General features: G+C 44.0%; 1 protein-coding gene across 3 annotated transcripts in view; it reads right to left on the bottom strand.

The window, feature by feature from the left end:
* The window catches only part of LOC124721577 (1-acyl-sn-glycerol-3-phosphate acyltransferase alpha-like), a 787,251-nt gene that overhangs the window by 638,267 nt on the left and 126,901 nt on the right, over positions 1 to 22,083 (bottom strand). Inside the window, exon 1 of one of the 3 annotated variants that reach the window (XM_047246622.1) lies at positions 570 to 589. The exons of the other annotated variants lie outside the window; for them this stretch is intronic. The gene's annotated coding sequence lies outside the window, so the exon portion shown is untranslated. Of the gene's footprint in view, positions 1 to 569; positions 590 to 22,083 lie in introns of those variants that run through there. 3 annotated transcript variants of the gene reach the window in all.

Raw genomic sequence — 22,083 nt, 5'->3', positions numbered from 1 at the left:
AGAAGGAGACCCATGAAACGTAACTAGGGGACCACAGTCAGGTGCTGGGCATTGAGGTAGAGCTCCAGATCAGGATGGACCACAGTACGGCGACAGAAATGCACCTCCGGCTTAAGGAGGGATAACTGAAAACAGTGCGTGTCCTCGTGGAAGCGCGTCGGATGGCACCGTGACGAAGAGAAGGATGTAAGTTTTTTGATTGAATGAAGGGGAGAGATAAAGTGCTTAAAGTTACAAAGTTTGGAAAGCCGGTTTCGTTTCGTAAAATCCGAACATAAATTGTATAAATGGAATATAGATTTACACGAAGTACGAAGTATGCACCAAAATGAAACTCGCAAAATGGTTGAAATAAAAACTATTTGAAAGATTTATAAATGCTCTTGATAGTCAACGCACCGTTACCGACTGAGATCTACGACAGTGTGCCTTGTGGTTACTCAGATTCAGGAATTTATAAGGAAATTGGAGTCGCGAAATCACGTAGTGTACTTAAAGTAAACGTACAGAGATGGTATAACAGGTTATACTATAGAGAAATTCGTAGCTGAAGTGACCTGGAAACTTACAGTTATTCCTTAAAATGCTGTGTATACGAGAAGCAGTCAGTCAGGTTTCGTGCAAGCTCTACGTGCAAACCGCATTTAATCATTTTGAGTGAGAAAAAGACTGAGTCACTTCTGCAGCTGTTGACACATTCGTATCCATCAATGCCCATGATATCAGTAGATAAATGATTCCACAGTTATGTATCTGTCTTCATGAACCTCAATGCCAAATTAGGACCAAACATTGAAAAAAAAGGACTGTTTAGTTGCAAAACTCTCTAATCAACGTAGCCTGCCGGCCGCGGTGGTCTCGCGGTTCTAGGAGCGCAGTCCGGAACCGCGCGACTGCTACGGTTGCAGGTTCGAATCCTGCCTCGGGCATGGATGTGTGTGATGTCCTTCGGTTAGTTAGGTTTAAGTAGTTCTAAGTTCTAGGGGACTGATGACCACAGCTGTTAAGTCCCATAGTGCTCAGAGCCATTTGAACCAGCCAAAGTAGCAAAATCTGGAAAAATGAGAGAGAACAATTTTCAGTGTTACAGCTGAAACGTCTTCTTACCAGTTTTAAAAATTAAATCTTTGCTTTTGTTGGACTCTTGGCTTGGATGTAAGAACACCTCTCTCTTTAGGAGAATGGTGGAAAACACAGTAATTCAAGTTTTTTTCGGAACTAAAAGTGTGATTCAGCCTCTCAAAGAAATGTTTCCACTGTGTAAAGCATATATAATTTCCAATAGTTTGCGTCACCATGTTTCACAAATTTGATCAATGATGCCTGGTGCGCAGAATGACCGCGACTATTTCTTACTCCATGCCAGTTCGGTCTAAATAAAACTAGTAATCACAGCGAAGTGCCTGAATGCATTAAGTTTTCTTTTGACAGGTGTAACTGACGTAAAGATTGTTTTCGCCATTAAATAGACACAGGGAACAAACAAGGAACTGTGTCATTGTTAGTAAAATATACATTACTAAAACTGATCAAAATACTGCACTACAGGAATTGTAAAATATCTCATGTCAACAAATGAAAGTCCTGACTGATGGAAGTCATCTGTAATGTACCACCATAACTGCCTTGATTCTGCTTCCTCTGCTAGGTCACTTGTCGAATAATTAGGCCTACATTTGCAACTGCTTAGCTGTCAATGTAAATTGCGAGGTCTTGCATAATCTTGTTGAAAGATAACGTCACGGAGACATAGGAGATAAAGTACAGCCACTAGCCTGAACATGTCAAAAATTTAACGGATGCTTTCCAAATTACCGCCAATTCGAATCACAGATGATCGTGTTGTGTACCCAATGGCACCTCATTATCATCACATCAGGCGATGGGCCCGTATGACGATGACTAATGAAATCTGGCTACATTCTACATTTGCATCTACACAGATATCCCGCAAGCCAGCGTACGGTGCGTGGCGGAGGTTATCCTGTACCATTACTAGTCATTTCCTTTACTGTTCCACTCGAAAATAGAGCGAGAGAAAAACGACTGTCTCTACGCCCCAATTTCACGTATCTCATCTTCGTGGTCCTTACACGCAATATGTGTTGGTGGCAGTAGAATTATTTGGCAGTCAACGTCAAATGCCGGTTCTCTAAATTTTTCCAACAGTGTTTCCCGAACAGTGCTGCTTCCCTCCAGAGATTAGCATTTGAGTTACACAAGCATCTCCGTAACACTTACGAGTTGTTCGAAGTTACCGGTAGCAAATCTAGTAGCCCGCCTCTGAACTGCTTCGATGCCTTCCTCCAATCCGACCTATTAGGGACACCAAACACTCGAGCGGTACCCAAGAACAGGTCGCATCAGGTCCTATATACGGTCTTCTTTACAGGTGAACCACTTTTTCCTAAAATTCTCCCAATAAACCGAAGTCGACAATTTGCCTTCCCTACCACAGTTCTCACATTCTCGTTCCATTTTATATCGCTTTGCAACGTTACGCCCAGATATTCGAACGACTTGACTGTGTCTAGCAGGACACTGGTAATACTGTATTGAAAAAGAACAGGTTTGTTCTTCTTACTTATCCGCATTAACTTACGTTTTTCCACATTTAGATCTAGCCGCCATTCATCACACCTACTAGAAATTTTGTCTAAATCGTGTCGTGTCTTACTACAGTCACTCAACTTCGACACCTTACCATACACCTCACCAACAACCGCAGATTGCCACCCGCACCGTCCGCAAAATAATTTATGTATATAGAGAACAGCAGTCCTATCATTCTTCCCTGTGGCACTCCTGAAGATATCCTTTTCTCTGATGAACAATCGCCGTCGAGGAGAACATACTGGGTTCTATAACTTAAGACGTCTTCGATGCACTCACATACCTGTGAACATATTCCATAAGCTCGCACCTTCATTAAAAGGCAGTAATGGAGCCCCGTGTCAAATGCTTTCCGGAAACCTAGAAACATGGAATCTGCCTGTTCCACTTCATCCATAGATCGGTTCAAAAAATGGTTCAAACGGCTCTGAGCACTATGGGACTTAACATCTGTGGTCATCAGTCCCCTAGAACTTAGAACTATTTAAACCTAACTAATCTAAGGACATCACACACATCCATGCCCGAGGCAGGATTCGAACCTGCGACTGGGTGTTGTGTTGTCCTTATCATCATCATTTCATCCCCATCGACACGCAAGTCGCCGAAGTGGCGTCAACTCGAAAGACTTGTACCAGGCGAACGGTCTACCCAACGGGAGGCCCTTGCCACACGGCATTTCCATTAAACTTTCGCTACTTGAGAGGACCTCCATTACAAACAGGCGATCATAGGACAAATAAACTTTGGGGAAACATTTGTAAGGACATGCTTAAGCGAAATAACGAATACAAAAATGTTCAAATGTGTGTGAAATCTAACGGGACTTAACTGTTAGTCATCAGTCCCTAAGCTTACACATTACTTAACCTAAATTATCCTAAGGACAAACACACACACCCATGCCCGAGGGAGGACTCGAACCTCCGCTGGGACCAGCCGCACATTCCATGACTGCAGCGCCCAAGACCGCTCGGCTAATCCCGCGCGGCGAAATAACGAATACACCATTGAAAGATACGCATTTCAATTTCCAGATGAGAGGGTAAGATTTGTTAACTGCGTACCATGTGTATGTTCCAGGTTGCAAACGTTGTTCAATGTGACGAGCATCTGCATCCACGATAGCGTGGTCTCACGGTTTGAGGCGCCATGTCACTGATAACTGATTACGCGGTCCCTCCCGCCGAAGGTTCGAGTCCTCCCTCGGGCGTGTGTGTGTGTGTGTGTGTGTGTGTGTGTGTGTGTGTGTGTGTGTGTGTGTGTGCGCGCGCACGCGGTGTTCTTAGCACAAGACAGTTTAAGTAGTCTGTAAGTTTAAGGACCGATGACCTCAGCAGTTTGGTCCCTTAGGAATTCATACACATTTGAACACTATAGCCTGGATCGGACTAGAGACTGCTCAACTGCTGCCAGAAACAACGGTCGACCACGGAATGTTGAACTGTCGAGCCACAGCATTCTCAGACACGGGATCAATTTGTGGCGCAACTGGTCGTCGGCCTATACCAATAGCAATTTCCTAATCACCAGTTGATTCAAAGTTCCGAATCATGTTCTTCAACTGAAGTTCGGAAAGAGAACCTCTCCGTACTCCTTTAATGCGTCGACGCTCGCGAAGAGTAACAGCATTATTGCTGTTGTTTTGATGGAAGAGCTTCACGAGTGAAGCCCTGGCTCACCTTTCCAGACCCATGTTGACTGTCTGCAACTGTAATGCACACTGATGCTTATGTTTGCCGGCCGAAGTGGCCGTGCGGTTCTAGGTGCTGCAGTCTGGAACCGCGAGACGGCTACCGTCGCAGGTTCGAATCCTGCCTCGGGCATGGATCCTTAGGTTGGTTAGGTTTAACTAGTTCTAAGATCTAGGGGACTAATGACCTCAGAAGTTGAGTCCCATAGTGCTCAGAGCCATTTGAACCTTTTTTTTAATGCTTATGTTTCAACCGTACGTCGCCGTAACAGCACCGTAACTTAACGGAAATTCATGACACTAACTCTACTATCAACGCAAATCCGGCAGCACAGCGTCTGACCACCATTCCTGCAAAACGGGATACCTGTACAGTAAATACTTTTCCGTCTACACTGGCTCAGGTAGCGAAAGTTTAGTTATAACCACCCTGCACCAGTCATTCACGTATCGAATAATGTAATACGCTTCATTTCAGTTTGGCGACTGTAGCATGCAGCCTTCATGATTTTGCAGTTTTATCGCCAGACTTGTAAATTACTATCATTAAAGTGATGTGGCGCGTTACACAACAACAACACAACAGCTCCACACAGCCATGTAGTAACACCCACCCACCTCCCCAGGAGTCGGAACTCCCGCACCCTTTAGAAGATAAAGATGCTTCAGTAGCTGAATTTTTTTTTTTAGGAAAAGGTACTTTATTAAGAATGATTATATACGGTAATATCACCTTGTACTTTAATATAATTAGTAAGTACTCCTTGAATCCCAGACCAAATATTTGTTCTCTCATTCGCATTAACACGTCTTCTGTTCCTCGTACAGAGTGAAAACGGTTTGTCTGTGTGAACAACAGCAGTACCATAATTCCTATCTCCTTTCGTTAGCGTCAAAACTCATTCCAGACGGAAACACGCACATGAATGCTTTATCGTAAAAATAAGTTATCTAGCAAGACGGCATATTCAGAAAGGAAAAAAGAAAAAAAAGTTGCCTCCTGAGTTGTTTCTGCCCGCAGAAACGTGATTACAGAAGCCTGCAGCGTGGCGTTTAATTGGCAGCGGCGGAGGGTCGCAGGCGCGAGCAAACATCCGCACGAGAGCTCTCGTCCTGGTCCCGAGAATGTAAATGCGAACTCCAAACAAACGCCAAGGTCGCCGCTGACTCACCGCTCCCACGGCTGAGTTACTTTCGCACTGTGTCGTCAGCAAACGCTTAGCAGCCGCATGACTTACTTTTCCCCGCGATGGAAGAAGTCGCAGCAGATTTATACGCACGTCAGCAGGAGCCAGCGCTACATCCTCAACAGCCAACATTGCCCACTTACAAAACTAACAGCGAGACAGCTGATGTTTGCCGCGGGGTCCGGAAACATGCGGACACGGGGAACTGTGGACACGTGAAGTTGCGTAAGAATGTGCGGAGCGGTGGCGGCTGCAAATAGTATTGTTACAGCTGAACATAGCTGGTTACATTGTGTGGTTGCCACAGCCTGATTAATATAGGGACTTACGTGTGCGAACCTTGTTATCAAATCTAAGGACGGGTGGCATTGATTAATAACTTATTTAATAAAGTTATTTATTTATTCTTCATAGAGCACCAAAAACGTCCATACACATTTAAAACAAATAGGCATTAGACCATTTTACACTACTGGCCATTAAAATTGCAATACCACGAAGATGACGTGCTACAGACGCGAAAATTAACCGACAGGAAGAAGATGCTGTGATATGCAATTGATTAGCTTTCCAGAGCATTCACACAAGGTTGGCGCCGGTGGCGACACCTACAACGTGCTGACATGAGGAAAGTTTCCAACCGATTTCTCATACACAAACAACAGTTGACTGGCGTTGCCTGATGAAACGTTGTTGTGATGCCTCGTGTAAGGAGGAGAAATGCGTACCATCATGTTTCCGACTTCGATAAAGGTCGGATTGTAGCCTATCGCGATTGCGGTTTATCGTATCGAGACATTGCTGCTCGCGTTGGTCGAGATCCAATGACTGTTAGTAGAATATGGAATCGGTGGGTTCAGGAGGATAATACGGAACGCCGTGCTGGATCCCAACGGTCTCGTATCACTAGCAGTCGAGATGACAGGCATCTTATCCACATGGCTGTAACGGATCGTGCAGCCACGTCTCGATCCCCGAGTCAACAGTTGGCGACGTTTGCAAAACAACAACCATCTGCACAAACAGTTCGACGACGTTTGCAGCACCATGGACTATCACCTCGGAGACCATGGCTGCGGTTACCCTTGACGCTGCACCACAGACAGGAGCGCCTGCGATGGTGTACTCAACGACGAACCTGGGTGCACGAATGGTAAAAAGTCATTTTTTCGGATGAATCCAGGTTCTGTTTACAGCATCATGACGGTCGCATCCGTGTTTAGCGACATCGCAGTGAACGCACATAGGAATCGTGTATTCGTTGTCGCCATACTGGCGTATCCCCCGGCGTGATGGTATGGGGTGCCATTTGTTATGCGTCTCGGTCACCTCTTGTTCGCATTCATGGCACTTTCAACATTTCAGATGTGTTACGACCCGTGGCTCTACCCTTCATTCGATCCCTGCGAAACCCTACATTTCTGCAGGATAATGCACGACCGCATGTTGCAGGTCCTGTACGGGCCTTTCTGGATACAGAAAATGTTCGACTGCTGTCCTGGCCAGCACGTTCTTCAGATCTGTCACGAACTGGAAACGTCTGGTCAATGGTGGCCGAGCAAATGGCTTGTCACAATAAGCCAGTCACTACTCGTGATGAACTGTGGTATCGTGTTGAAGCTGCATGGGCAGTTGTACCTGTACACGCCATCCAAGCTCTGTTTGACTCAATGCCCAGGCGTATCAAGGCCGTCATTGCGGCCAGAGGTGGTTGTTCTGGGTGCTGATTTCTCAGGATCTATGCACCCAAATTGCGTGAAAATGTAATCACATGGCCGGCCGATGTGGCCGAGCGGTTCTAGGCGCTACAGTCTGGAACCGTGCGACCTCTACGGTCGCAGGTTCGAATCCTGCCTCGGGCATGGGTGTGTGTGATGTCCTTAGGTTAGTCAGGTTTAAGTAGTTATAAGTTCTAGGGAACTGATGACCTCAGAATTTAAGTCCCATAGTGCTCAGAGCCATTTGAACCATTTTTTAGAATCACATGTCAGTTCTAGTATAATATATTTGTCCAGTGAATACCCGTTTATCATCTGCATTTCTTCTGGGTGTAGCAATTTTATTGGCCAGTAGTGTATGTCCTATGGACTAGCAATTGGAGGTCATCTGCAGAAATATCGCGATACCTCCATAGTCATTCATAACTGTCAAAGTGTTGCTGGTGTCAGGACTTCTTGCAAGAACTGACCTCTGGATTATGTACCATAAATGTTCGGTCGGATTTTCGTCTGGCGGTCTGGGTGGCCAAATCATTCTCTCGAACTGTCCAGAATGTTCTTCAAATCAGTCGCGAACAATTATGACCCGGTGACATGCCGCACTTTCAGTTGGACCAGAGGACCAATTACATACCTTGTACACACATTCCACACAATAACGGAGCCACTCAGCTTGCGCAATGGCTAGTTAACAACTTGGGTCCATGACTTCTTGGGGTCCGCGCTATACTTGAGCCTTACCATCAGTTCCTACCGACTAAATTCGGGAATCATCTGACCAGGCCAAAGTTTTCCAGTAGTCTAGGGTCCAACTAATATGGTATCAAGCCCAGGAGAGGCGCTGCACGCGATTTCGTGCTGTTGGCAAAGGCACTCGCGTCGTTAGTTTTCTGCCGTAGACCATTAACGCCAAATTCATCAGCACTGACCTAATGGATACGTTCGTCTTATGTCCCACATTGATTTATGCACTTATTCACGCGGTTTTGCTTGTCTATTACCACTGACAATTCTACGTGAACGTCGCTGCTCTCTGTTGTTAAGTGGAGGCCATCGGTGGAAAGAAGTAGTGCCTGAAACGTGGAATTCTCGGCACACACTTGACACTGTGAATTGCAGAATATTGAATTCCCTAACGATTTCCGAAATGCGATGTTCGATGCGTCTAGCTCCAACTACAATTCCGCGTTCAAAGCCTGTTAATCCCCATCGTGCGACTATAATCACGTGGAAACCGTTTCAAATGGGTCACCTGAGGACAAATAACAGCTCCGCCACGGAACTGCCCTTTTGTACCTTGTGGTGGTGGTGGTGGTGGTGGTGGTGGTGGTGGTGGTGGTGGTGCTCGTGGTGGTGGAGGTGGAGGAGGAAGAGATTAGTGTTTAACGTCCCGTCGACGACGAGTTCATTAAAGTTGGGGCACAACCATTTAGGGAAATCACGGAACACCTAAATCAGGATTGCCGGGTTTGAAAGGTCATCCTCCCGAATGAGAGTCCAGTGTGCTAACCACTGCGCCATATCGTTCGGTATAGATGATGGTCCACTGATCGTGACCGGCCCAAATATCTGACGAAATAAGCGTCAAACGAAAAAACTACAAAGAACGAAACTTGTCTATCTTGAAGGGGGAAACCAGAAGGCGCTATGGTTGGCCCGCTAGATGGCGCTACCATAGGTCAACGGATATCAACTGCGTTTTTTTTAAATAGGAAACCACATTTTTTATTACATATTCGTGTAGTACGAAAAGATATATGAAACGTAAAGTGCCCTCTGCCACACACCGTTGGGTGGTTTGCGGAGTATAAATGTAGAATGTAGATGTAGAACCACGCGATAGCGAGCTCGCAAGTCACTGCTGTGTGAAGCTTAAACAATACTACTTCCAGCCGCTACCGCGCTATACATTATTACGTAACAATACAGCCCCCACCACCACCACAATCCTCCTAAAGCCAAAGTGCTTGTGCTTAGTTTGCTTCCGAAGTTCCTAGTGTGACTATCTATAAGGAAATTGTTATACGACCAAGAGCAATTCTTTCGCTCATTATAATGGTTACGCGTATCGTAAATTTAAGGAATCTGAAGAAGGTGGTGTTATGTGTGTGTGCTTACGCGAAGAGTTCGGTCATTGCAAGTGGAAGATGTATTCGAAGAATGGAGAAGTGTTTTACGTGTCTGTAGATCTCTGTGGACCACCTGACGAAGCAGCTCTAGAAGTAAGAATCAAATGGAGACTGCGAAGAAGACATGAGGCTACCCAGTTGTCCGAGACATACGTGGCTGAAATCAGGACTCTTCATACGATTTTGTTACGGTAATGCCTCACTCGGAAAATATGAGGAGAACCTTCCACTACCACCGAAGTCAACTGCAGGGGAATTAACAACAGCCCAAGAACTGTGATGAAATCGATCTTCATGAAGATCTTGTAAAAATGGGTGACTTCAGGTTTTCTCCTAGAAGACGATAAATTAAAAGACTGGAAAATCCCTTTTTTGTGGAAGCAAACGAAAAGAAAGTTCGAAAAAATTTTCCAATTTTTTTATTGGTGTAACATTTAAGAGCTGCAGCAAGCAGTTTGCACAAGTCTACATTGTAAATACAGACTTAGGAGGCTCGAGTGACGAAATAAACATTCTTCCTGTTGTACATGCCCAGCTCCCTAATAAGAAAAAAGACACATGTACCATTGTTCGTCCGTTTCATCTGATTAAACAAGCAGTTCATCAGTGCTGTCCAACAAAAATTAATGTTGATTTTGAGGCACCTACGATATCGATCTTTCGTGAAGTTTTCCCCTCAAGTGAAGTAAGTGGATTTTATTTGCATATGAAGAAGAGGTTATGGAGAAAAGTTCAAGATCACGGTCTAATTACACACATCATTCTTAGTCGCGTGTAGAATTCCGCTTCGCTCTGATAACATCAGTGCATGTTTACCAGAAGACACCATCCTCAACAAGTTCAACCACGGTCCACTTCACTGAGACATTTCGAAACTGTGACAACGGTACGTACATTTACATACACAGCTTATCGTAGGTCGCTGGAGCAGAGAAGAGTCTATCTCTAGGAAGTGAAAAATGCGCATGTTATTTCCGTTTGCTAGAAGGTTTGTCAGTAGGCCTCTATACCGTATGTGGCTTAATGGATCAGCTGTGTGAAAAGAAATGACGAAGGTTAAGGAAATCTTCAAGACCAGCTTGGGAAAAAAAGTCAGAGAACCTATAAGACCGAAAATTTTCAAACGACTGACATTCGACGTGGGGAAACATTAACAATTAGTACTTAATTTCACACATGAAAGCTTTGTGGCACACTGCCCTAAATAGAAAAGTTCCACTGAAGTCCAGGCTATAAATAGTCTGTTTAAGCGACCAGTCTATATGCATAGCATGTGACCCGATTGACAGCGACTAACACCGCTTCGTCTGCGTTATCGCGAAAGGTATATGGGACTACATAAGACAGAAATTTGCAAGCATCACGAGGATTTCCCCAAATTCAGTAACACCATCTGGTTTTCTCAACCCTGATGCAATCCCGTACCAAAAGACAAAACGAAATGCTGTTAACTTGTATAAGATGTATTACAAGCTATGTCCTAGGTACAGAAGAGGACTTTTTAAGAATCAGCTAACAATACAGTACCACACGATCGAACGGAGAATAACTATATGGAAAATTTCGACAAATTCTTAAGTAAAACTATTTAAATTGTATAAAATTAGGAATCTTAATCCAGCAGCAAAGGGGCATATGCAAGGAAACACATAACTCTTTCTAGTTTACTTCAGTTGTTTTTATTTATTATATGAATGTCGTCTGAAAGAACAGAGACCATACATTCGTATAACTGATTTGCATCTATGGGCTACGAATCCACCACCTCCAATGTGACTACACAACCACGTTCGACCTCCTGCGGGAATCTCAAAGTAGCGAGCGAGGGGGTCAGTCTAAGCAACTGAGATGCACACTGTGTGCGGGTGGCGCAGTGGTTAATGCAACGGCCTATGAGCAGGAGGTACCGGGTTCAACCCCCGTCCGGCACATATTTGCACTCGTCGCCACTGACACCACATGAAGTCCCGATGCAGCTGACATCATGAATTCTTTTCCTTTCCTTTCTTTTCTCCACTCCTCCCCCTCTCCATCTTCATCTCAGACAAAACAGATCTTCACTAGAACTACTGCAACACTGACTAGACCAGAGATGAAATCTAGCACGTATATGTAGATTTTCAGATTTTACGTTCCTATCTTACGTTTGCAACGGATGAGGAAGCACGTTTTAGTCTCCTTTCAAGCAGATGAATGCTAAAGACGAAGAGGCGCTTACCTTAGAAGCCGCACGTAAAATGTTTCAATTTTCAGTTATCTTGTCAATCTTTACTCATTTTAATGGACATATGTTAATTACAGATCCATAAGAAGCAAGTCTACACCTATCACGGAAAGTCATAAAGAAGAATAGGTGCAAACAAAAATTTACATATTTATTCTCTCTTCTTTCCCCTTTATTTCTCTGATTTCAACTTTAAGAAAAATGTACGTTTTCGTTTCCATCAAACAAGATGAATGCACAGCCAACGAGGACAACGACAGAAACTGCATTTCGTGTTTGTACAGAAGGAGGGTATTTCTGATTTAAAAAAGTGGTAAAGTTTAAGATTAAGGACGCAAAGATCTAGGGTTCGATTCGCAGACAGCCTTACGAATTTTATCAGTCACCTGTCACTTCTTTCACGTCTGACAATGTTTGTTGATGTGAAAAATGCCGATTTGCACGTTTAGGCATCCACGCTAAACTGTATATCCCCCTATAAGTGGCTGGGTGAGTTAGTTTACACTGAAGTGACAGGTCATGGGATACCTCCTATCGTGTCGCAACTCTTTTTTTCCCGGTGTAGTGCAGCAACTCGACGTGGCATGGACTCAACAAGACGTTGGAAGTCTGTCCAGAAATAGTGAGGCGTTCTGTCTTAATAGAAGACCATAATTACGGAAGTGTTGCCGGTGCAGGATTTTGCACACGAACTGACTTCTCGAGTATGTCTCATAAATGTTCAATGGGATTCATGTCGGGCGATCTGGGTGGCCAAATCATTCGCTCGAATTGTCCAAAATGTTCTCCAAACAAAACGCGAACAACTGTGGTAGAGTGACAAGGCGCATTGGCACCGATAAAAATGAAGTCCATAAATGGCTGCAAATGGCTTCCCAAGTAGCCGAACATAATCATTTCCAGTCAATGATCCGCTCAGGCGGATCAGAAGAGCTAGTCCATTCCACGTAAACGAAGCCCACACCATAATGGAGCCACCACGAGCTTGTACAGTGCCTTGTTGGCAAATTCGATCCATGGCTTCTTGGGGTCTGCGCCACACTAACCCTACAATTACCACTTACCGACCGAAATCGGGAATCATCTGACCAGGCCACGGTTGTCCAGTTGTCTAGGTTCCAACACATATGATCACAAGTCCAGAAGAGGCGTTTCAGGCGATGTCGTATTGTTAGCAAAGGCACTCGTGTCGGTTGTCTGCTGCCATAGCCCATTGACGCCAAATTTGGCCGCACTGTCCTAATGGATACGTTCGTCGTACTGTTATTTCACGCAGTGTGGCTTGTCTGTTAGCACTGGCAACGCTATGCAAACGCCGCTGATCTTCGTCCTTACGTGAAGGCCGTCGGCCATTGCGTTGTCCGTGGCGACAGGTAATGCCTGAAATAAGGTATTCTCGACACACTCTTTACACTGTAGGTTTCGGAATATTGAATTCCCTAACGATTTCCGAAATGGAATGCCCCATGCGTCTACTTCCAACTATCATTCTGCGTTCAAAGCCTGTTAATTCCCATGGTGCGGCCATAAACACGCGGGAAACCTCGTCACGTGAATCACCTGAGTACAAATGACAGCCCAATCAACTTATTTCCGTTTTGTACCTTGTGTGTGGGGTGCTACCGCCATCTGGTTATGTGCATACCGCTATCCCAGGTCTTTTGTCAGTTAAAAGGCAAGAGAAATGGAACGGGTTGTCACCTATTAAAGCTCTGTGTTGTCGAAAGCAATATTCGGATCGATGACAGCTTTACCTTTTTATCGCTGATGTCAAACTGTTGTAGGGATGTGGAACGTGTCTTATGCTGGGCGTTTTTTATGCTGACGCATTACACAGGTTTTGCAGAACAAAAACCCCCTCTATAAAAATGACCGTAAATTCCGCGAAGGAATCTTACGAATCTTAGCGCTCTGTTCGTCTATGAGATCCGGACACAGTCAACGACGGCGCCTACGTACATTATCAAGAAAGGAAATGAGTGCGATTATTGTAGCTTTTTGTGGATAAAGCCATCTGGTTTGATTAATAGTCTTTCTGTATAATGACGTTTCGGCTCCTGCTATCATCACTGAAGCAAATATTTTATTGAAATTGACACGTAGCATTATTTTATATGATCTAAGTTTTTGTCTGATGATAGCAGTAGCCGAAACGTCGTTATAAATACGGAATTATATGAAGCAAGTGTTGATGCGTTACTTGAGTCCCATAAGCTATTCGACACAGTTCTCTGTCGTTCAATGAACAAAATACTGTTTTATCGAATATTGGGCCAGATTTCTGGTTGGATCCAGGAATTCCTTGAAGAAAAAAAAAAAAAAAAAAACTCAGATCGTAGTTCGTAACGGAAGAAATATGAAAGATTTAAAGGTAATTTCAGCAAACATTTTCCTGCTTGCAAAACAAATCAATGGTCTGTTCGATTATGCTGGAAGCTCCGTTGCCCACAGAAAGGTTGCAATGGCAGAAGGCTGTAGCGAATTGCAGGAAAACCTGCAGAGATCGAGGACTGGTGCAGGGATTGGCAGTTAACAATGAACGTAATTAAATGTTAACAGATTGCGCGTAAATACACGAATTGACCCACTACTGCACGATTACACTATTCACGACGAATCACTACAAACAGTAATTATCGTAAAATGCCAAGGAGTAACCAACCGGAGAGACCAGAAGAGGAATGACCACATAAAACTAACTGTAGGAAAAATAGATAGCAATCTGAGAGTCATTGGGAGAATCTGAAGGCGGTGTAATTCACCGACGAAAGAAGTGGCTAGCAAAACACTACATCGACTGATTCACCACTATTGTTAATCAGTCTGGGACCCTTACCAAGTTGGATTAATTGAAGAGATAGACAAGATCCCACGAAGAGCGGTGCATGTCGTCACGGGATCATTTAGTCAGTGTGAGAGCTTTTCAGAGATTCTCAACGAATACCAATGGTCAGTGCTACGAGGGAGGCAGGATAATGTTGAAACTCCTAAAGCGTACGTTTGCAAAAAATCTTGCAACATATTACTTCTTTCCGCATATGTCTTGTAAAATGACCGCGACGAGAAATTGACAGAAATTAGAGTCATAAAGGGGTATATTGTGATTTCCAGAAGTACACTCCGTGACACGCCTTAAGGTGTCTTGCTGACTATAAGGGTAGATGTAGGCTACGCAGGGCACTTTACAGTGTGTGGCGGAGAGCACTTCGTATCAGTGGTAGTAATTCTCTTTCCTGCGACACGCGCAAACGTTACGAGGAATATGATTGCATGTATGCCTCTGTAAGAACCATAATCCGCTTATTTTATCCTTACGGTCCCGAAGCGAGATTAACGTTGGAAGCGGCGGAACTGTTTTGCAGTATATCGCCATTGCTGGATCTCGAAACTTCCCACAGTAGCGTTTTTCTAAATGATTGTCTTCGTCCTAAGAGGATTACTCATCTGAAATCACGGAGCAAATCCTTAATACAACCGCAGTAATCAGTGTGTCCTTTCGAAAGGAAACATACCGGCATTCTTACCTTGGTCGCCCATGATTGATCATGCGGATATGGGTGAACTGGAAGGGTCACAGCACAACATAACACGGGGAAGAGCTTAAATTTATTATGAATACAAACAGGGTGACAATTATTGAACTATATTAATAAAACGTACATTAGTTACGAACTACGGCGTGCACATACTTTATTCAACATGTAAACGTCTCTACGCATATTCGGATTTTGATTGTGACGTGTTCGACATGTCTGCCATCATTGGCGATGACGAGGCGCAGACGAACAGCGAAATTCTACATGACCCGCTGAAGTGTCAGAACGTCGATGACCTCCAGAATGGCTGTTTTCAGTTCAGCAATGATTTTGAGGTTACTGCTGTGCATCTTGTCTTTCATATAGCTCCATAAAAGGAGTCGCCTGTTTTAAGATCCGGAGAATACGGCGGCCAATCGAGGCCCATGCCAGTGGCCTGTGGGTACCCCAGAACCAGAATGCGGTCCCCAAAGTGCTCCCCTCCGGCACATCAATCACTCTCCTGCTTCGATGGGATCGAGCTCCGTCTTGCATGAACCACATCTTATCTAAATCAGGTCACTTTCGACAATGGCGATGAAATCATCTTCCAAAACCTTCACGTGCCGTTAGGTAGTTGCCGTGCGAACAGGGAATATAGCAACGATTATTCCGTGACTGGACATTGCACACCAGTCACTCGTTCAGGGTGAAGAGACTTCTCGATCGTGAAATGCGGATTCTCAGTCTCCCAAATGAGCCAATTTTGCTTGTTGATGAACTCTTCCAAATGAAAATAGGCTTCGTCGCTAAATCAAACAGCTATGCGCATAGTAATTCCCATCATGCCCCGCGGCCAACTGTGAAATCTGAACGTCCTAGGCCGGCCGGAGTGGCCGTGCGGTTCTAGGCGCTACAGTCTGGAACCGAGCGACCGCTACGGTCGCAGTTTGAATCCTGCCTCGGGCATGGATGTGTGTGATGTCCTTAGGTTAGTTAGGTTTAATTAGTTCTGAGTTCTAGGCGACTGATGACCTCAGAAGTTAAGTCGCATAGTGCTCCGAGCCATTTTTTGAACGTCTTAACACAAACCGTTCAGAAGTTATGACTATTTTATTTCGAATAGTTCAATAACTATCACCCTGCATTATTGCTTTGTCCGCCGGAGGGTACGAGACAGCCGTACACGGAAAGGGCGTCACACAGCAAGGCCAACATCCAGAGAGGCGCGACGTAGTTATGGTCAGCCGCCATAGAGGTCGCACTCAAGACTGTCTATATTAAAGCTCTGTATGGGGAAAGTACGGCCAACTTGCCAGTGGCCGCCATTTTGGGCCCACCGCGCCGCTGGTGATACATTGACTTTTGCAGTATATTTAGCCACGTATGTTAAAGAAGTGCACTCAACCGTCTAGTGTACTGCTAAAACTGATCAGTGGCTTCAACGGAACATGCCGGATATTTAGCAACAAAAAATCTGAACAATTTTAAGCTAAATGAAACGAATAGCATTTGTTGTGGCGAGTATGAAACAGTTTTTACCCTGTTATCTTTTACTAACAGCGAAAGCAGATCTCGCAGTTCTTGTTGCGGTATCAAGTTTGAACGCCTGTTTCGTAATTAGCGTTAAATTTGTCCTATCCAATAGTCATCAGAACAAAAGGGAACCAATATTAGTTCGCAAGTGCAAGGAAAAATTCATCGCTAATTTAAAGCTCTGTATTAACTTACTTCTTGTTTCTGCTACTAGGTACCACAAAAATTCGCCCAATGCTCTTTTGTTATACGAAATAAAGCATTTGATTCAAATATATATACGGGGTACCTTAGTAAATAGAAACGTTATACGTGCCTATACAATTAAATATGCTTTTTTATTTTTGTCACATCCATCCCATATATATTTTGTCTGCAAATTGTTCTATGACATTAGGAGAATGATTACGAAAGTACAACAGAACACAATATTTTTAAAATGTGTCGAATAAAACTAGGCCTACGGTCAAAAGTAGGCTGTAAGAAACGGTAACATCTGCATTTGTATTAATAGAATGTAGATTAGCGGTCAGGTTGCAACAGTAATAATAGTCTCCTGGTAACGTTAAAGGTTAAAAAAATGTACGTTATATTGTGTGGAACAAAGTATAATTTATTATTGTGGGCATCGTAAATATAAGTTTAAAACATAGTATACAGTCAATAAGGTCAAATTTTTTACCAGTCATGATAATTTTTTACTGTTCCACTAACTACTTGCCGTTTTATGTGCTAACAGTGGCAGTTTTATCTCTAAGATTTCTATTTTGTAATTAAATTACCATTAAACCATCCTATTAGCTCTTCTGACTCTTTCTTGCGGTTTGAATGGATTGGAAACTAAGTAACAGAAATGTAAAAAGGAGACAAAGACAATGCCAGAAATGAGTAAAATTAACTGAATGGTTTACGTCGAGTTCCTGCAACCTTTCCCATTGCGACTAATAATCTCTTACTTGTTGCATGTCTCCCTCCGTTAGGAATTCTGTACGGTTCTCCTCCCTTTTCACCTCGAAACTAACAGCTAAAAGCACAGCACTGAGGCGTTATTCTACTTCAAACTTCGAAGACACACAACACTTCCTATGCTTCACACGTAAGGCGTGGGCCCAAAATGGCTGCTAATGTCACGTGACGCTGCTTCAGCCTATCCTGAGCTGCGAACGGCGGCAAACGCAGGGGAATATGATGGTCATACTTTCCTTAATACAGGGCTTTCTGACTATAATACGCAGCGCGGTTAGAGGCGCCATGTCAAGGACTGCGCGGAACCTCCCGCCGCAGGCTCGAATCCTCCCTCGGGCATTGGTGTGTGCTGTTGTTCTTAGCATAAGTTAGTTTAAGTTAGTTTACATAGTGTGTAAGTCTAGGGGCCGAACCTAAGCAGTTTGGTCCCTTACGAATCCACACATTTGAACATTTGACTACATTACGCTTCTGCCTTACGTCAACCAAATATTTCCCAAGTGAACACCTATCGCCAAAATGTGGACTTACAACTCCATTCAGACAGTTAGTTCGACAGTATCAACACCGTGCCTCAAGGCGGCATCTACAGTCGCAGCCCAGAAGAGCCCAATTGTACATTCTACTACTTACATTAGTTATCAAACGCCGGATTCAGGACTAGGCCAGCGTTCATAGATCACTACAAGTGAACTTCGAGCTACATTGCCACACGTCTACACAGCCAAGTTACATAATACACAATTTGTCTCAATAAATTATTGTTATCTGTTGTTAATCTGTGTTGCCATAATTTCTGCTTTAGTTTACTTAACCAATGTGGCACTGTACGCGGCTGAATAGTTGCTGCCAGCAAGCAAGCCACCTCATAACTGGATGTGCTTCGGTGGTAAAGGGTTTACTTCGTGCAATCTCGTTATGCTGATACAAACAATATTTGGTGAATACAACAATAGTTCACGAATCCTTTACCTTTACTTGAGCACATCGTGGAAATAAAAACTGTGCAGTGAAATCAGAAATTAAGAGTGCACTAGTACTGATTATCTGCCGTCGCTCGATCACCAAGCCATCACTATTCTTGTTCTTGGAAGGGAACTGGAGGGGTTGAGACGAGTGACAGAGAGAACTGCAAGGAGTGAGAAGCGATAACGAACATGAAGCCAAGTTACCTAACCAGACGCGGACGTCACTCGGTGGCTGCTCCAGAAAACTAACAATGGCGTGGCTAAGTCATTGCAATTCGGTCCCAACAAGATTTCTTGGTTGGCAGTATTCTTAATCCTGTCCGCCAGATACTTTCCAACACAGCTATCTTCGCGCTCGTGGCGATCTATTTCATACTACAGACCCTATCTAACTGCCGTCATCATCTTGAACAAAATTAAAAATTAAGTTAAACAACTGCTCGTATACCTACCTAGAAGTACAACGCATTAGCTTGCGGGGCATGGAAGTCAGCTAGACCCTGCCGGCCGCGATGGCCAAGCGGTTCTAGGCGCTTCAGTCAGGAACCGCGCGACTGCTACGGTCGCAGGTTCGAATCCTGCCTCGGGCATGGATGTGTGTGATGTCCTTAGGTTAGTTAGGTTTAAGTAGTTCCGAGTTCTAGGGGACTGATGACCTCAGATATTAAGTCCCATAGTGCTCAGAGCCATTTGAACCATCAGCTAGACCCGAATGTCATTCACGAGACGAATTAACAAGCACAGATCTGGTAACTGACTAGCCTGAGGGTGGTTCAAATGGCTCTGAGCACTATGGGACTTAACATCTGAGGTCATCAGTCCCCTAGAACTTAGAGCTACTTAAACCTAACTAACCTAAGGACATAACACACATCGATGCCCGAGGCAGGATTCGAACCTGCGACCGTAGCGGTCGCGCGGTTCCAGACTGAAGTGCCCAAAACCGCTCGGCCACACCGGCCGGCTAAGGGTGGTTTTTAGGCTGTTTCACCCTTGTTTAGGCAAATACTAGGCTGGTCCCCAATATCCGCCTCAGAAGACAGGATGCACTAACAGTCAAAATACGATCACATAATGATAAAGGTTTAAATGATTCACAGACAGATGGCGCACACGACTTCCGTGCATTAGGTTACCTGGCGACTGTGGCGGCAGGAAAGCATCTGGCCGCAAAATTAACATCAACAAAATTTGACAAATCATGAAAACAGCGGACAGAGGGACAGAGAGAGAGAGAGAGAGAGAGAGAGAGAGAGAGAGAGAGAGAGAGATCGATCACCCTTTTAACTTCTATTCGACCATGTGTCAACATTTAACTTCACCCACATACTTACATTAAATTCTCCATCTCTTAGGTTTTGAAACGACAACAGTTAATATCAGTGACTCAGTTTGACAAAATTCGTCCTTGCTATGGTCTTCAGTCATGAGATGGTATGATGTATCTCTCCATGTTAGTTCATGCCGTGCAAGTCTCTTCAATTTTGCATAGCTACTGCCATCTACAGCCATTTGAACCAGCTCAACCCTCACACTCCACTTCATTATAAAACTGGCCCTTCCTAGATAACCATAAAGCTGTTCTCTCCTCCAGTCGGTACAGTACCTCTTCAACATCCAATCCAAAAAAATGGCTCTGAGCACTATGGGACTCAACTGCTGAGGTCATTAGTCCCCTAGAACTTAGAACTAGTTAAACCTAACTAACGTAAGAACATCACAAACATCCATGCCCGAGGCAGGATTCGAACCTGCGACCGTAGCGGTCTTGCGGTTCCAGACTGCAGCGCCTTTAACCGCACGGCCACTTCGGCCGGCAACATCCAATCCAGACAACCAAAATTACAACAACAATCACTACCACCAAGAGAACGCGGTCTATTCCAAATTCAGAACCCAGAGCCTCTGCAGTGCTTTCATCATGCTCAGGTGCAACCCAGATGGCTAGTGCTGTATTATTGATTCATTTACCAAGACTAATTATTTAAAACACGTTTTTTTTAAATGTAAAAAGCCAATGGTATACGGTCCATTCATTTCTCAACCCCTAACCACTGCACACACCAGATACACTGTGTTGACTGGCAAATGTACCTTCAGACAGATGTCTGGCTTCCATTTTTGTGTATCGCAACTTTCCATGTATTTTGTTGAAAAACTGAGTCAACATCTCTTCCATAAAGGAGGAGATGTCGCACAAGGAAAGAGGATAAGATATTAGAATTATCCATCGCAGAGTTCTGATGTGTGGGTTTCCAGAAAAAAAAAAAGTTGTGCCAAAGCATCTTCTGCAGTAAGATGTGTCTTATTATTAATGAGTGTTGCATTTTTTACCAAAACCCCATTCTTTTTCTACTTCACTGTGTAGAATGTATTTCTTATCAGGTACTTTTAACAGCGTCATAAGTAAGTTTGTTTTAGTATTCTCTTTAATATTTTCGACAATTTAATGTACAATTTTTGTCATTGATAGAAAATACGGCTTTTAGTTTAGTATTTATTCATTCTTGGTGTAGCTCTATTTCTATGGTCATGGACAGAGCTGAATCTGTAGTAATTACCAGAGTTATATTTATGTAGCTGACTGATAACTGAACTCATATGGTGTAACTAAAATCCCCAATGACTTCTACAGCACAAAATTTCAAAAGCTTTTGTTAAACGATGCTTGTACTACGAACAGGCTATTCGGAGCAGCTCCTGGATGACCAAACGGAATTAATTTTCCCCACTTCTGCATACCGCCAAACCAGCTAAAGAAATACGTGACTGATTTCCAAACTTCTTTGCTCACGGAGGTGATACAACAGTTTAACACCATTTTCGCAGGAAGAGTTAGGTTCATACCAAACGCATTAGGAAAGCGCACTACTCGTAACAGGATTCCATTACGTGCTCTGCGGTAATCAACCCTCTAACGAGCGGCCTCTTATCGCTGTTTACGCCAGGACAGCGTGAAAGCCTGCTGCAGTCGCAATATGCAGGTGCCTGGCGTATCTAAATAGAGCTCCGTTTATGAACAGGTGTGCAGCATAGATAAGTCTGTCACTGTCGCAAACTTTAAAGTCCCGCGAAAAGCAGTCCAACGAAGATGGCTCTTCTACCGCAACGTTAAAAAGCATTACTGCAGCACCGGTGGGCCCAGCTGCAGAGTAACAGTCCACAGTTACGTAGAAATGAGGAGTTGCATGTGGACGAATATACATGCTGTCGCAGGAGGAATGGTCAATATTTAGGGATATAACAGGAAAGGTCATTCGAAACAAACAACTCTAGTAAACAAGGGCTCTAAAATGCATACCTTAAGAGCTACAAGCACTTGTTCAGTAGAATAAATGTATTTCACGATAGCGAAGACGAACAAATGCTCACAGCGCTTAAGGTATTAATTTTAGAGCCTATTTAACTGGATGATCCTGTCTTATGCCGGAATACGAACCATTGCTCCTGGGTCACCCTGTACTTCAAAACAAACACTAAAGCCTGCAATTTTGGTTCCATACATTAACCGGAAAAGCCAACTGAAGACCTAAA

The sequence above is a fragment of the Schistocerca piceifrons genome, chromosome X (genome assembly GCF_021461385.2).
Source record: "Schistocerca piceifrons isolate TAMUIC-IGC-003096 chromosome X, iqSchPice1.1, whole genome shotgun sequence".
NCBI classification, from domain to species: domain Eukaryota; kingdom Metazoa; phylum Arthropoda; class Insecta; order Orthoptera; family Acrididae; genus Schistocerca; species Schistocerca piceifrons.
Note: the sequence above shows the minus strand (reverse complement) of the source record. Positions and strands in the feature narration are given on the sequence as shown.